This window comes from Lynx canadensis, chromosome B3 (genome assembly GCF_007474595.2).
Source record: "Lynx canadensis isolate LIC74 chromosome B3, mLynCan4.pri.v2, whole genome shotgun sequence".
NCBI lineage: Eukaryota > Metazoa > Chordata > Mammalia > Carnivora > Felidae > Lynx > Lynx canadensis.
Genome location: NC_044308.2, coordinates 122,726,281 through 122,744,005, shown reverse-complemented (window position 1 = coordinate 122,744,005; position 17,725 = coordinate 122,726,281). Strand labels below are relative to the sequence as shown.

At 37.7% G+C, this 17,725-nt stretch overlaps 1 protein-coding gene across 6 annotated transcripts in view; it reads right to left on the bottom strand.

The window, feature by feature from the left end:
* NRXN3 (neurexin 3) overlaps positions 1-17,725 on the bottom strand; it is a 1,124,854-nt gene that overhangs the window by 950,578 nt on the left and 156,551 nt on the right. The window lies entirely within an intron of this gene.

Below are 17,725 nucleotides of genomic sequence, written 5' to 3'. Positions count from 1 at the left end.
AAACATACCTCTCTTCTGGTCCTAGTCCAGGGATTAGCAAACTATGGCCCTTGAGCCAAATCTGGCCTGCTTCCTATTTTAGTTAATAAAGTTTTATTGGAACTCAGCCTTGCCCACTGCCCATTAGTTTTTGTATTGTCTATGGCAGCTTTTGTACTACAATAGCATATATCAGTTATGGCAGAGAATTCAGTTGTGACAGAGACTGTTCAGCTCATGAGCCTAAAATATTTACTATCTGGCCATTTATAGAAAAAAAGTTAGCCAACCTCTGTCTAGACTTTTTAGAGTGGACCACCAAGTCTCCAAGTCTTGATGAAAATACTCAGTGATAAAGTTTATTTAATACCAGAGGCTCTCATTTCTGAGATAAATATTTAAGTATGAGCTTCATTTATTTTTAGTCAAAGCAACATTCTCTCCAAATAGAGTGAGTCTGAGAGTTAACCTACCTCCCAAACATGTAACTTGCAATCAATTACTCTCTGATAGCTCTTGGATCAATAACAATTGAATTATAAACTAAGTGGCGATTTAGAAGGGAATACTAAACTGACATGTAATCACATGAAAAGGTGATCAAACCCTCATTAATAAACACGTGCTGCCTGCAGGTAGTCGTGATGGTTAAACCATCAGTCTGGATACAGAGTCCCAATAAACCAGTTCCTTGGTGTAAGACAATTTGAGTGGAAAGACATAACTACTCCATAAGAGAGTGGATATGTGCCTTCAAAGGTGGTGGCAATAAAATCAGACCTAACTATGTTGTTACACAGAACAAAGTATACTGTAAGTACAAGGAAATTCTCTTCCATGAATACAATTATTCTAAGAAATCTAGCTTACATCCCTGGAGGGATGTTGTCATATTCCCCTGACGTTGTTTTGAGTAAGAGCTGGCCATGAGGCTGAGACAGCCAAATAGCTCAGCATGTCAGCTTGCACTGCAGTGCCCCAAATCACAAAGAAGGCAGGGGCAAGGCAAGCTACTAACGGCTGCTCAGTGGAAGCTTACATAAATTATTCTTTCCAGAAAGACATTGAAAAATGTCATGGTCTGGCAGCCCTTAGGAATGGCACTCATTATAGCCACAGCAAGTGTTTTATTTTCACTTATTAACTTGAAACCAATTTACTCCCGTTCTGTTCCAAAGATTCTGTGGAATTTGTTGGAAAGAACAGAGCTTTTTCTTTAAAATATTCGGATGGGGCCTACTAGTTTTTGCATTCATTCCCTTTGAAGGACATTCATTTGATTATCTTTAGATTAGATAAGGGTGAATCTGGAGTAACAAATTAGAAACTAAGGTGTCATACAGCATTGTTCTAAAGATGGTGAATGGTCAATTATTCCCAGAATGCTCTTTCCACCCCCTTCCTCAGTTAGTCCAAGGGATTTCTGCAGCAATGGCACATTAGTGTGATGATTTCCAAATTCTGTTTCTAGTTTCTGGTGATCTATAAGTGATAATTCAGACTTCTGAAGGTGGAGGTACAGTAAAAATGGACTAGGAGTTTGATTTATTCAAAAATAAAGCGAGTTTCCATTGGCCAGGAAAATGTGATACTTTATTATATGCCATTATGTAAACCTTTATGGAAAGGATAATTCATAGGATTCATAATTTATCCTTGACCCTGAGGAAAGACATTCAGGAGCAATTAGGAATTTACAAAATGCAGGATTAAAAGTCTACCAAGATTTACAACAAGCCAAGATGTATGTGATAGGCACAGTATGTTTTAGTAATTACAGGATGGACAAATATGCCACAAAAAACAAAAAACCTACTTTCTGATGACTGGAGTTACCTTGTCTGTAAAATTCAAATAATAATATCTATTTGTACAGTATGTAACCAGTACAGTCACACAGAACCCTTTAGGTTTAGGGTTCAAGGTTCTGCAATCACTGTCTTAAAATTCTTAGGAATTTTAGGGAATTCTAAGGAATTGAATTTGCATTTTATAAGTGAAGTTCAATGGGAAACTTGGTTCACAAGTGGTCTTATCTCCCCAGAACAAGTTCTTGGCCACCTGCTTTTCCAGCTCCACCCAGTAACTGCTGCTACTTTCTGCCCCAACTTGCAGAGTCATGGGGCAAAGTCTTGGGGGCCTCTGAGGGTCTATACTCACGCCATGCATATCTTCATGCTGGAGGGAACATATTAGAAGCAAATTAAAAAAAAAAACACATCACCTTAATAGGTTGAGAGAAGAAAAAAAAAAAGGAAATATTTTCCCCTACTTTTTGAACAAGAGGCTCACATTTGCACTAGGCCCCACAAATTATATAAATGGCCCTGCTTACCACATATGATTCTTGTAGAGCTTAAAGGATATAACATACGTAACAACTAAAAATATTACCTGGCCCAAAATAGATGCTCATTAAATGCCAGCCCATATGAGTTTGTTGCTGTTTTTATTTCTTCTGGATATATTTCATCATGGGCAAATACATAATTCGATATCACTTAACCACTAAACTTTACCAGAGACAGCTTAACCCCTCTAGGATTAAACTAACCCCTGGTCCCTGTGACTTTGGTAGATGAGGACCCTCCCTGTTAATAATGTGACCCTAATTGGAGCGGGGCAGGTAGTCCTGAATTAATTTCACACAAGATTCTAAACTGGCTGCCAGAAAACCCCACCACAAAAACCCTGGAAGCTATCTTGGGTACACTCCACTTCTTCAAATGCCAATTCCTGTCCTGCCTTCTATAAAATATTTTACAAAGGAAGCAATTCCCTTTGACAAATCAGAAACATTAGACAAGTAGCTAGGAGTCCTGGAAAACCGATGTTTCTATTGTTCCAAGTTCAAATGATCAATGAGCAATTCAAGCCATAAGATACCAGGCCATAGGACGATGCTGGTTTTTTGGTGCTGGTTTAAATGCTGGGATGGAAAGCACATGGTTGGGAGCTACGCTTCTGTTCAAATATTTTTCTTCTTCATCAAATGATGTTACAGCTATTACTAATAATAATGATGGCACAGAGGAATCGCCTTGGGACTAATAGCTAATGAGCAGGTGTAACTGAGCCCAAAAGTTCTGTTCTCTGCACTATGTAATGCTGTCACTCCTCCTGCTGCTGTTGTTTGTGTTTGTTTCATTTTTCTGCTGAGTTATCTTCCTTATTCTCTTTAGGATCAGTTTGAAGCTTACAGAGGCTTGTAAAAACCGGTAGAGGAAAGAGGAAAGGTTTTCATCCAGGATAGATGAGACATAAAAGCAACACACTCTGACATGTACAAAGCAATACTCCACAAAGGTAGGCTGTGCCTTAAATGTCTCTCTTTCTTTCTTTTAATATTTGTTTATTTTTGAGAGAGGGAGAGCATGAGCAGGGGAAGGGGAAGGGGAAGGGGGGAGAGAGAGAGAGAGAGAGAGAGAGAGAGAGAGAGAGAGAGAGAGAGAGAGAAGACACAGAATCCAAAGCAGGTTCAAGCTCCGGGCTGACAGCAGAGATCCCAATGCAAGGCTCAAGCCCAGAAATTGTGAGATCATGACCTGAGCCAAAGTTTGACACTCAAGCGACAGAGCCACCCAGGAACCCCCTTAAATATCTCTTTGAACCAGTACCATTTAGGCAAAAGAAGAATCATATTGCTTTGAAATCACATTTCCTCACATTAAATGTTAGCCTTCTAATCAGTATTTAGTAAGGATTTCTAAAAGCATATTTTCTCTGTAGGAGTTGAACAAATGTCCTTATCATGGTAAGCTATGATCTGCTGAGATTTCCCTCTTTGTAAACATCGAAAAATTTTCCTCTAAGAAATCTGTATTCATCCATGTGGATTTCTCCTGTGGCCCAAAGTGTCAAGCCATCAAGTGTATCATTATTAATTAACTCAATAAATGTGCATTAATTCCAACCATATGTGTGCCAGCCACTGTGCTAGCCAGTGAAGACACAGTGATAAATGGAACATTTTCCTGAACTGTGAGGAGTCCAGTCATTGGCTCCAGAGACACACTGAGAGGCAAACAAAGCAATGTGGTAAGTTCTGAAAGATGTGTACTCTGAGTACTTTGGGAACCTAGAGGTGGACAAAAGGAAATGCCTGGGGTAAAAGGAAAGTCTTCTCATGAGTGGTGATCCCTGAGCTGTCACGAAAGATAAGCAGTCGTTGGCAGGCAGACACAGGGAGAAACATTATCTAGAGCATGAGAGAAAGCATGAAGGTAGGAAGAGAAGTGTACGAGACCTCAGGAAATCTGAGTGACCACAATCTGTTTGCTAAGACGAGAGTACGAGAGTACAACAGAGAAAAAAAAAAAAAAAAAAACAAAACCAACAAGGACTACCAATATTACAAAAGGATGGCCAACAAAGCACTGGGCACACAGATGACTAAGCTATGATCACTTACAGCATTCTAGCACTACTCCCTTCTTAGTCATCTCCATGCCTGTATGATACTTCCTAATTCATCCCCTAGGCATCCCTAAATGCTAAGGAACTTTCAGTCATAGAATTAAACAGTGCCTTAGACACTAGTTATGAACAAAAACGGGCCACTAATGTGCCCATAAAGCTGAGGAAAGGAAGCCTGAGTGTGGAAAAGGTCAAGGTTACAGAAAGATTAACCTAAAAACCAAACAGGAACTACTGGTGACTAGAAGGGCATCTTGCATGGGGACCATCAGCATTTGTCCTGGGTGGTGGACTGCTTATATTTATTTGAGCATGCACATTGCAGCATCTAAGCAGAAGAGACACTATGTGCCACGGCGAGCAGCTGTGGCTTTGGGATCAAAAAGACTGAATCTTAAGCTGGGCAAGCATTTTGCATAATTAATTCTCATTTCTAAAATGAAGATAACATCGACTTTGTAAGATTGGAATATAGATTAAATAAGATTATGCAAGCAAACTGCTCATCCCAATGCCTGGCATGCAAAAAAACACTCCTTCTTTGCTATTATTTTACTAAAACTAGTAGCCATCTGTGAAGTTGATGCACTTTATAATAAGAGCAAAGCTTTTCAAAATTTTATTGCATATGTCCTTGTGAATGGACTTAGCATCCATTTTTGCTGTGACAGAGGAAATGGTTCAGGGAAAATGTGGAGGGGAAAGAATGGAGTAGTGTCTTCACTTATTATTTAATTTTCATGCCTTTGAGATGTTAATCGTGAGATCCTCACACTTCTGTTTTCCACTAGGTGTGTAAAGGTGTGGATAGACTCAGCTAAGGATAAGTACCTGGGTCTTACAATATCTAGCATTTCTATTCCTGACAATTGGTAAGCCTTTTTTTTTTAATGGGTTCCTTCATCAAAAGGGTTTCCTGTAAATAACAATCCGTGAGTAAAACAGTTAAGTTAAACATTCCAACTATTGACAGGTACGTCGTGTGAGTTTAAATTCAAATATTAATTCCTTCTCACAAGACAGTTGTAAGCATTCTCTAACCATTCCCTAGCCCAGTGGCTTCATCATACCGTCTTCATCTTCCTCTGCATTTTCTTTTTCTCTGGGAGATCAGAAAAATACTGATTTTTTCTACAGTGATAAGACACGTTGCTCTTCTGCTGCTGCATAAGGGATATTGTGTGCCCTTTCTCTTTCTCTTTGCCTGTCCTGCACACATTTGTTGCTGCCATCTGCCGTTTTTGCTTCTTTTGAGCCTTTTGTCCCTGCTGCTCTCGCCATCCCACTCTTGTGGGCACCCTCATTCCGGCCATGAGAGTAGTTCCTTTCCCTCAGGTTCTGGGGATGGAAGGAAGGAAAAGGGCTCCCCAACTGACGATCACAGGAAACCGACTCACAGGAAATAAGGGGGCCTTCTTCCCTCTCCCTTCAGTGTTTCCAATTTTCTTCCTCTTTATTACCCCTGCAACAGAGGAGTAAGCCCTCTGTTTATGCTACAGATTTGAACCTGCCCACACTTGTGGATACTACCAATATTATTTCTGTCACCTCCAAGGTTCAGAACTAAATTTCATTCTATTTATGTGGCTGTTCCTACCACATCCAAGAGTTTAGGTCATAATATCCTCTCTAATTTGTACCTTTGCAGTGGTCCCTAACTCCTTCTTTTTTCTTTTTACTAATTCTGAAGAAAAAAAAATGTCCTGTGGTATCATTATAAGATAGTGTGACTTAGGTGACATAGAATGTTCATTTGATTATGCATCAGAAAACAGAGGGGCACCTGGGTGGCTGAGTCGGTTTAAGCATCTGACTTCGGTTCAGGTCATGATCTCGTGGTTCGTGAGTTCAAGCCCCACATCGGGCTCTATGCTGAGAGCTCAGAGCCTGGAGCCTGCTTCATATTCTGTGTCTCTCTTTCTCTCTGTCCCTCCCCTGCTCGCACCTGTCTGTCTGTCTCTCTCTCAAAAATAAACATTAAAAAATTTTAAAGAAAGAATCAGAAAATGGAATTTATGAAGATTCATGCCTGTTACTAATCACTCTGAGACCTGAGGCGATGCACTTGGATTCCATAAGCCTTGGTTTCCCACTTATAATATGTTGATATTAAAAAATGTGCTCCAGCAGGTCTCTTGGGAAGATCCTGAGCTCATAAGTATTCAGGACTTTGTTTCAGGAGACATGATCTCTGATATATTTTGTCTCTCTTCTCAAACACATACACCTTTTAACCTCTTTCTACTGCAATGTAACATCAGCTATTCAGGAAGATGAACAATTAGATCATTCTAAGTAAACTCCATACCTCCTGCCTTTACCCCTTGATATTTTCTCTTGCTTTCTACTCCCTAATGAGGGCCCTTCCAGGGGCCACCTTGAACACTGCTTCTGACAAAGTGCCAGCACAAGGCTTTGGTGATAACGGTGTAATCTTTTAGTGTTCAGATATTATATAATCAGATTTACTCTGAACTTTATTTTTGGAAGGAAAATTTATATATCCCTTTACGGTTTATTTCCCTATCTTCCAATAATCTTTATGTTAGAAAGCTCCGTGATTTTAGTCACTTGGTCAACAGAACAGCCAGCAAATTACTCCATTTCTTTTAAAAGCAACAACTCCTGGTCTCTAAGTTTTCTTCCCAAAATTGGTGCTGAAGTTGAGAAAAACTGTGTTTGTTGGGATGCTCTGAATCAATAGGTAGACTTACACTTTGTGGCTAATTGTTCTGGAAACAATTCAAATTAAACCTTCCTCTCTGTAACATGTAACTGACACCTGCTAGAATACACACAGACCTGCACACACATGCACACATACATATGCATTTTTAGGAACAATGAAAGGGATGTATACCCATTGATTTATTTATCTTCTCACCAAACAGGAATGCAGAGTTTGGTTGATAATGTTAGCACATCTTACAGATCACTGATAAAGTGGCCCTTCCTAACTTTCAAAATATAAACTGTGCCTAACACTAATACTTATTAAACTTGTCACCTTGTAAATCTTATTGTGTATTAGATAAATAAAATGGATTAGAGTACAAAAAGAAATTGTACAAAAGTAGAAAGGAAAACAAACACCATTCTTACTCAAAATTAGTGTCTGAAATATTTGGTGTTGAAAGGAGAGCAGGAACTCACCTCACTTGGCTCCCAGCAAGTGGTCAGATACCAGTGTGCAGGACCTCAACACAAGGAATACAAATATACAGTTGACCCTTGAACATATGGGTTTGAACTGTGCAGGTCCACTTATTTGCAGATTTTTTCTCAGACACTACTGTTAATATATTTCCTCTTATGATTTTCTTAGTAATTTTCTTTTCTCTAGCTTACTTTATTGTCAGAATACAGTATATAATACATATAACATAGAAAATGTGTTAATCTCCTCTTTATGTCATTAATAAGGCTTCCCGATCAACTGCAGGCTATTAATAGTAACGTTTTGGGGGAGTCAAAGGTTATATGTTGATCTTCAACTGCAAGGAGGTTGGAACCCCTACCCCTCACACTGTTCAAGGGTCAAATGAATTGTGAACAAAAGAAACTATTATGTTGAACTGAAATGTTGAAATGAACCATCCCTGAACAAAATCTGTGAGAAATTCATCTGGATTTTTTTAATTCTTTAAGTTTATTTATTTATTTTGAGAGAGACAGAGACGGCATGAGTAGGGGAGGGGTAGAGAGAGAGAGAGAGAGAGGGAGAAAGAGAGAATCGAAAGCAAGCTCCACACAGTCAGTGCAGAGACCCATGTGGGGCTCAAACTCATGAAATTGTTGAGATCATGACCTGACCCAAAACCAGAAGTCGGACACTTAACCAACTGAGCCACCCAGACGCCCCAGGATTGTAGAGATGTAGATCCTCTTTAACTTACAATGGGGTGAACATCCCAATAAATCCATCATTAAGTTGAAAATATTATAAATAGAAAGTGCAGTTAATACACCTAACTTACCAAACATCACAGGTTAGCCTAGCCTACCTTAAATATGCTCATATTGAATATTTGCTTACAGTTGGGCAAAATCATCTAACACACAGCCTACTTTACACTAAGGTGTTGGATATCTCATGAAATTTATTGAATGCTGCGCTGAAAGTGAAAAACAGAATGGTTGTAAGTGTATGGCTTATCTACCCTCGTGACCGCATGGCTTAGTGGGAGCTATGGCTCACTGCCACTGCCCAGCATCACAAGAGAGTACCATACTGCTTATCACTATCCCAGGAAAACATCAAAATGCAGAATATGGTTTCTATTGAATGCGTATCGTTTTCACACCATCATAAAGTAAAAAAAAATCATAAGCCAAACTATTGTAAGCCAGGAGCCATCTGTACATACACCTGAGTTCCAATTTCTCTAGAGAAAAAGAAAATGAAAACAAGGGGAAGGGTGCCCAATATATATATAAGCATTCCTTTTGCATTTTCCTTGGAAATACATAGTATAAACCCCTAAAACTGGCATCAACATCTAAAATCCAGTTAACTCTCAATGAATGTTCTTGGAATAACAAGGAAGAGTGACAATATACAATATTTACTAATACACATTTATCTTGCTTTATGAAATTTTCTTGATCTCAACAAAAACTTGGCCAAATAAGACTTCACCAAAATCTTCATTTTCTCTGAAATCTCTGATTTTACAGAGAAAGTAATATGTATTCTTTTAGGTTTCAAGGGTAAGAGACCAAACTCATTCTTTGGTTAATTTTCTTCCTTTTACAATGATGAGACAAAAAGTCATAGTTTTTCAGCTTGTACCTTTACGAAGAGTATTTATATAAATAATAAATTAAGGTAGAGGGATGGGCACATTTCATCACCTCATTGACCTAAGTATTTATTGAGCATATCCTATATCCAAGTAGCTTTAGGTCATGAAAATCAAACAGTGGCAAATATCAGCATAAAATTTCAGACTGTGCTGACATAAGATACCACTATATGTATGCACATATGTCCAAATTACAGACACCAATTTAACACAATTAAGTACAATGGCCTGAACTGTGATTTGTAAACACTTCTAGGTGTCTATATAGCCTCTCTTGTCTGGGTAGTTCACATAAGATCATTCCTAGGTTTGCAAGGTGTTTGCCTATTTTTAAGATGCTTAGAGAAACTCTACTCCTTCATTTAGCAATCTTTCCTAGAATCCAATAACTCTATTAACTTTGCTTATACTTTGTGAGGTCTTGAGTTAACTCTTGATTTAACTTGAGTTAACAGTTAACTTAAATCTGTTTTCTCCTTTTCTGCTATTTCCTCTACTTCTTCCTTTGATGAGACAAAACACACTCTCTTTTGGAAGCCACTTATTTATAATTTACTGTGTCACTCTCACTTCCTATCTACTCTTTAACTGGGTACTTGATCCCAATCTGTTTACCCCATCTAAAATCCAGATGAACAAAAACTGTTAAAGCCCCATCCTTAGTGGACTTTTCTAAACCAGGAGCTCACTACATAATAGAAGCAAACCAAAAGGTGATATATTTGTATCCTAGAGCCCAGGGACCATTTTTAAATCAGAGAAAAAGTGGCCTTAGCTAAAGCCACTGAAGGAGAAGTTTCTTCTGTTAGTATCTCTTTTAATCGGCTCTCAAAGGACATTCCTAGAAGTTGGGGATGGATTGTACTGCAGTTCTAACTGCTAAATGGTCATTACTTTTCCATTAATGGGCATCACATATGAATCACATACAGATCTGATAACGACTGAGCCACCAGCCTTTGTATGGCATATATGTGTGATTTTAGTTACCCAAAGGTACAGGTGTGAATCTTTAACATATTGATTCATCACACTAGGCTTCAACAAACTGGTTGAAACTAAAATACCAGATCTCCTAAAAAGAGGGTGACTCTTTTCTCCTCTTGGTGAACTAGCTCTCCTTTCTAATTATGGTCTGCATGAATTTGACTTTTAAAGCCATAACAGGAATGTGCCATGGAAGTTGAACAGACAGTAATGTTTTAGCCAGAAACCTATACCCTTGCTGCAAAAACTCTTACTTCTCTGATTAGATTTTATTTTGGTTCCCATTTAGAGTATATGAAATTGATATTAGATGTTATTAAAGTCACAAATGTGATGATATCATCTAATCAGACCTGTACATTTTACAGATAATATTTTCATTTTAGAACACTATTAAGTGTTTTTTTTTTTTTTTAATGATGTCAAACTCCCAGAAACAAACACAGAAGAACTCATGAAGTCAAAGTATTTTCATTAGTTTTGGGTTAAGATCAAGTTTTTATTTATCAAAATGCAATGAATGGAAAAAAAAAATCCCAGTATGACCTCACAATGGTCTCATCAATAGTCTTATTAGTAATGTTACCGGTGCAAAATCCAATGCAACTCTGATGGCCTTGAAGTGTTTACCATTTTCCTGAGTAATTGACTGGAGACAGTAGGATGCTTAATTTACAGGCATCTATTAAGCTACCAAGTACGGTTTTAGGAATATGTAGCTATCCATTCCTGGACAAGGATAGTTCTCAAAAGATCATCTTTTCAGCCGTAATACTAGGACAGTATTAATCATCATCACCACCAGCACACATATAGCACATATTATGTTCTAGGTTCTGTTCTCATTCAGAGAAGCAGATCCTATAATCATGCCCATTTTACAACTAAGAAAACTGAGAGCTGAAATAAATTGTCCAAAGACACATAGATCATTAGTGTTAGAGACAAGGGTTAAACCCAGGCTATTTGGTTCCAGATTCCTCCTTGCTCTTGGCAATTGCACTAAAGCACCTCATTGCTGGGATTCTAATGTAGATAAACAGGAGTATAAGAGGGAAATCACACAAAATTACCATAACACATTGCCATCTTTCTACAACACCCCTGCTTCCTAGAAAACAAAAACAAGATTAAAAACAAAAACAAGATGTGAGATACTGCTGCAGTGTATTTCTGTTGAAAGATTTCTGGGCTAAGTCCTCACCAAAGTTTCTAATAACAAGGGTCCCTACATACACTTGAAGGAGAGGATGGATGGAAAAGATGTATGGGTGACAGTGGCTCTCAATGGAATATGTGACAGCAACATTTTAAAGAGCTGTTTTGAGAAAATGAATAAAAAGCTTGATTATACAGTGTTTGGCAAGGGTAAGGGGAAACAAACATTCATTTATAGCTGATATAGCTGGTGGAAATGTAAATCTGTACAACTTCTTTGGAGGACAACTGGGCAATATCTGTCACCTTTTGTAATGCACTTATCTGTTGACCTAGTTAATTCCACTTTTAGGGATTTATCCAATAGATAATCATGTACATGCACGCAAAGACTAACAAACAAAAACATGCATTTTCTTACTTTTTGTAGTAGTGAAAAGCTAAAAAAAATTAGTAATAAAAATAAATGCTTATCAGCAGGGTGCTGATTTAATCAACTATAATATCTACATAAAATGCAGTATTATGTTACTATTAAAAAGAATAGGGGCGCCTGGGTGGCGCAGTCGGTTAAGCGTCCGACTTCGGCTCAGGTCATGATCTCGCGGTCCGTGAGTTCGAGCCCCGCGTCGGGCTCTGTGCTGACCGCTCAGAGCCTGGAGCCTGTTTCCGATTCTGTGTCTCCCTCTCTCTCTGCCCCTCCCCCATTCATGCTCTGTCTCTCTCTGTCCCAAAAATAAATAAACGTTGAAAAAAAAGAATAAAGGAGGGCCACCTGGGTGGCTAAGTCAGTTAAGCATCCAACTTAAGCTCAGGTTACGATCTCATAGTTGGTGGGTTCAAGCCCCACATAGGGGTCTGTGCTGACCACTCACAGGCTGCAGCCTGCTTCAGATTCTGTGTCTCCCTCTCTCTCTGCCCCTCCCCTGCTCATGTTCTGTTTCTGTCTCTCAAAAATGAAAAATGTTAAAAAAAAAATGACAAAGGAAACCTTAATATTCTTAGATGAAACAGTCCCTAAAACATTTTAAGTGAAAAAGGACAAGATTCAGAAGAATGTGTTAAATACCGTGTCAAGAAGGACAAGGAGGGAAAAGAGGAGGGGTACAATATGGTTACAGCTCTATGTTGTATACTCACAGATTCTCTTTGAGAGAATATACAAAAGACTGGTAATTCTGGTTGCCTCTGAGAAAGAGAATTTGAACTCTAGGAATAGGGACGAGAGTGAGACTTTTTACTTTACATTTGTTCCAGTACAATTTTTTACATTATAAAAAATATAAAACATTCCCAAGAGAAACAAAATTATACTTTTTTTAAATAAGATTTTGAGAAAAGTAGAAAAGTAAGCATAATCATTTAGTATGGAAACAGAATCTCAGGTGTGGCGTTGATAGTCTGATACACAATACATTTTCACATAGAAGATCTTGCTCTGTGATTTTCCATCTCCGCTAAAACTCTAAGAGAAGTGATATGGCCAGGCAAATGACTGGCAGGTAGGTTATCCAAATATTGGAAGAAATACCAAAGAGGGTTCTAGAATTTCCTTCTCAGAAAACTTTTAATAGTGAAGAAGTGAGCCTTCCTGGGTGACCCGAGGTATGAATTTCTGAATTAAAGAGATGAGCTAAACAAGTCAGCTCTGGAATTTCTAGATATACCAGACCTAAAGATAAAGCCACATAGACTGATAACATACAGAGGGAAGAAAGAGAAAAAGGAAGTGAAAAAATAAATGAAAGTCTAGCTTAAAAAACTGCAGTTCACTAAGCTATGCCTAAATTAAGCAAGAAACACCCACACGCTGTTGACTTGGCCAAAACACTGGAAATTGAGTCTGCTTAAAAACAGACCAAGGCACAGAAGCTAACGCAAAAGGCAAAAACCAGGCGCTAGGCAAGCAGGTGCAAGAGAAGGAATATTTAGTAAATACTAGTGGCCTTCAGAGGTATGACTTGGAGGTATCATATCCTTGTGATGTTATCTTCATACAGCTCTTATATAATTGTGCATTTCTATGATGTTCCAAAGATAACAGAGTCTATGGAAGTGGACAGCATTACCAAAGCTGTTCTCTGACATGATTACAGTGCGACACTCGACTGTTTTAAGGTCAATATACTTTTTTGCATGGCACTCTACTTTTTTTCTCCTTTATGTCTGAGAAGAAAAAACGAACCTTGTTAGAGATAAATTGAGGCTTCAAGTTCAAAGTAGTTGGAGGAGGGGGTTCTACGTCTGCCTAAATAACTAGGCATGTACACAAACTCACGATTTTCAGGTGAATCTTTTTAGAAAGATTGAGAAAATGACCATACACAGAAGAATTAGCCTTTCAGAGGACAGAAAGGCAAAAAAACAAAAGAATGAAATTGATATTCATTTATATGTGTTCACTAAATACACTCATGCTAAATTCATACATAATTAAGATAAGTCCACTATATTTATTCAAGCTATGCTATGCACGGCTTGAAAGGGAGAGAATAAATTAGGGGCTAGGAAATAGTACGACAGAGTCAGAATCAGACAAGGTAAAGAACAACAAACCTTTTTCCATACTTTGATTTGAGCAAACATCCATGAGACCAATAAGAAGTCCATACCTGTTTCAAAACTGCATGGTTCTTAGGGTGCTGCCAGCCTCAAAGAACTGGAACCATAGGAACAGGTGATTTCCTCCAGAAATTCCCCAGAAAACATCCCTGTTTTCTTTAGCAGTGCTTCAGGCCACCCAACAGTTCAATCACCATGATGGCTGCCAACTCTGTTGATCTTTTGCATTTAAAGTATGTTCTAAGCTGGAATTTCCTTATATGTTTTTGAATAATCCAGCCAACTGAACCGAATCCAACAATGTCCCAATTTCAGCCAAAGACCTTGATTCGTACACTAATATATGTTTGGTGATAGAAGCCAGAGAAGAATTTATGATGTGGTATTCTTGGAGGATTTGGAAAGCAGGGGTAGCAAGATTTAGAATGAGTAATGATAAGTATATCCACAGATACCAGGTGGAAAGACAAGGAATTGGAAAAGACAAAGAGAGGAAGGAAGGTAGAGAAGCTGTTTTAAAAACAATGTTTCTTCTTCTTGGAAACCCTCAGCATGGAGGTGGGCCAAAGTCACTGACAGAAGGACAAGCCAACAAAGTCCAAAAGAAGAGGCTTTTCTCTCAAGATCACTGTCCTCTATCCTGGCCCAATGTTTCTCCTTATACTAGATCATCCTTCTTTTCCATGCTCTTTTCTCCATTAAAAAGGGTGTTACACCAACACCTGGAAACAGCCATTTCCCCAAATGTTTTGCAGCAGATGAAGAAAAACAAAATCCCATAGATGATGTCATTCTGTATCTTACCTGACTTTCCAGGGGACAGGCATTCTAAAAAAAAAAAGAATTACTGCAAAAGTTCAGGACCTCACATTCAAACATGGTCAAAGTTTGATTCAGCATGTCCCTTCAAGGGGTAAGGGGAAACTCTGCTTTGAAATGTAAGCAATAACACCCTCTGACTTCTACTGAAATGACACATGGAGACAAGACTGAGAGAAAAGAGGAAAATTCCTCTCTCTCAAACTCAGGATACAAAGCAATCTTATCCCAAAAACTGCTTAAGAAGAAAGATCTGCACGCCTATCACGGAAACAACTTGAGATCCTATAATAGAGTGAACTATGAATTCTGACATCTAGTCCACAGGGAGAGGAGTTTAGGAATTCTGATTACCTGTACCAGTTTCAGTTGCATAGCCTTCTCGTACTTTTCCACCCAAGTGCCAATAATGCCAGGGATGGAAAAGAGACGATACACAAAAATGACGTCTTTGACTCTTAGTTTTTCTTATAACATGAAATTCATGAACTAAATAGGATTCACATTTATTTGCATTCTTCTGCATAATATATCACTTTAGTTTCAATTCAAGGTTTTACTCCAAATCAACAATTAAAATTAACTTTAAGAAAATGTAACACTCTTACTTTGTGACTCTACACTACGCTCAGTACACATCTACATGCCTCAGCACTAAAGAGCTTAGATTAAAGGACTCACGCTTTATTTTCCTTTGTTTCTATTCAACCACTGTTCAGTTAGTGGGCACTATATATTCTCTCATGTTCAAGCCAAAATTAACTTCCTTAGTATGTTAGAGCTTTATCTTAAGAATTCAAAGTTGATTTCCAAAATCCAATCTTGGCTCTTTATCTAAATATTGAACTAAAACTAGTTATACCCTTTCTATACTGTGATCAAAGTAGGGAACACATCTTTGCTGACATATTTCCTCTCAGTGATAGTTTTGGTGGCTCTGAATAGAAAATCTTTTATCAGGTTTAGAAAACCTGCTAGCATATATGACCTGGAGAAGAGGTATTGTCTTCCTAGAAGAAAGAATTCTGGAACTTGTCTTACGATGACTTTTCATGGCTGATCAGATGGAATATGTGGAATTAATTACAAGATAAAGTCTGGATAGAGCACAAAAAGCAAATCCTGATATTCTGATCAAATAACTACCTCAGTTCTCTGTTCTGCAAATAGGCATCTATGCCAGAAGATGCCAGATTCAACCTTGAATGAGATTTTTCCACCTTCATGCTCAGCTCCATCTTATTTCCTTCTAAATATTAAGCAAATGAAAAAAACTTTTCATGTATATATATATATATATATATATACACACACACACATTTATATGTGTATATGTATGCATATATGCATATATGGTTTTTTGTTATATGTATATATGTACATATATATTTTTTTGTTTTTTGTTATATGTATATATATGTTTTTTTAAGAAGCCAGACACAAATGACTGCATATTATATGATTCCATTTATATGAAAAGCCCAGAAAAGGCAAATTTATAGAGATAAAAGCAAACTGGTAGTTGTCTGGGGCTAAGGGTAAGACCAGGGAGTAACTGCAAAGGGACAGGAGGGAAATTTGGGGAAGTGATGGAAATGGTCTAAAATTTGATTGTGGTGGTATCTAGACAACTCTATAAATTTAATAAAAATCACTGAATTGTAAGCTTACAGTGGATGATTTTTGTGGTATGGAAATTATATCTCAATAAAGCTACTTAAAAGAAAGAGAAAACACCAGTCTTTAGAAAAAAAGGATGTTTCAATTAGGCCTTTAATGATCTAAATATCATGAGAAATTTCTGGCTAATTAGAAATGTTTAAACACAGCAAAATAGGACACTGCTTAAATTAGCTGAAAGTGACGCCAAGACAAGCATAAAGCACTCTACTTTAGGAAGTGGTTGTTTATATCGATTTTTTTTATATTTCTTTTGTTAATTTACATGGAACATTTCCCTCCCCCTCCCAAAAAAAAAAAAAAAAAAGACAAAAAGAAAGTGGATTTGGGCTTTATAACTTTGTCATTCTGATGAAATAATCTCCCAAGAAAGAGGGTTAAACTAGTAGCACCTATAAAATATCTAATGTGATGGAACAAACAAGTAAATATAAAAGTTGAATTATTTCCTTTTTATTTTTTTCCTACAGAAAGACCCTAGTAAGGAAAGAATCAAAAAATTAAGAGATAATACTGAGAATTATGTGTGTTAGATGCTGAACTAATCTAATTTTGTCTTCCTGGGTCCACAGGACAACCATATTCCCCAACTTCCTTTTGCATTTTGGATGGAGTCATATCTGACAACATATGGGCAGAAGTGATATACTGTACATCATTTATAGGCAAGGCAATAAAAACACAATGCATAACCATCCAAGCTCTTTTTCTCTACCCTATGGATATGGCTGGAAGTGAAGAACTCCAAAGTGGTAGACCCAGGTCATAAAAGAATCCTAGATGCCTGAATTATGTCTTTGAAGAGAGCTGTCACTGGTATTGAATTCTGCCTGAACAAGAAAGTAAATCTTTCTTTTGTCAAGCCATTAGAATGTTGGGATTGTTTATTATAGCTAATTACCCTAATTACCTTAGTTATTTGTCTTAACTGATATACTATAAGACTCAAAATATATTTCTTCCTTTATTTATTTTATCAACTAAACATTCTTACTGCCCATCCTTCTTCTTTCTCTTCCTATTCTCCTACCTCATGACTCCAGTTAATGTTCCTTTGTGAGGCAGAAGAAGAAACACGTAAGTAATATTCAGCCTGCACTTCATTAACACTCTTCTTCAAGAACCAGAATATTTGAATGGGGTAAAGTAAAAATAATAGGCTGCAATTTTTCATTCAGAAGAGCCAGACTGTGTCTCGAGTCTTTGGTTAAAATGTTACATTATCACCAAGAATAATGCTTTGCCTACCCTCTGAGAAAAAAAATCCCTAGTGATAAATGCCAGGAAAGAAACGTCAGAGTTGGCAGTCACCTTCTGGG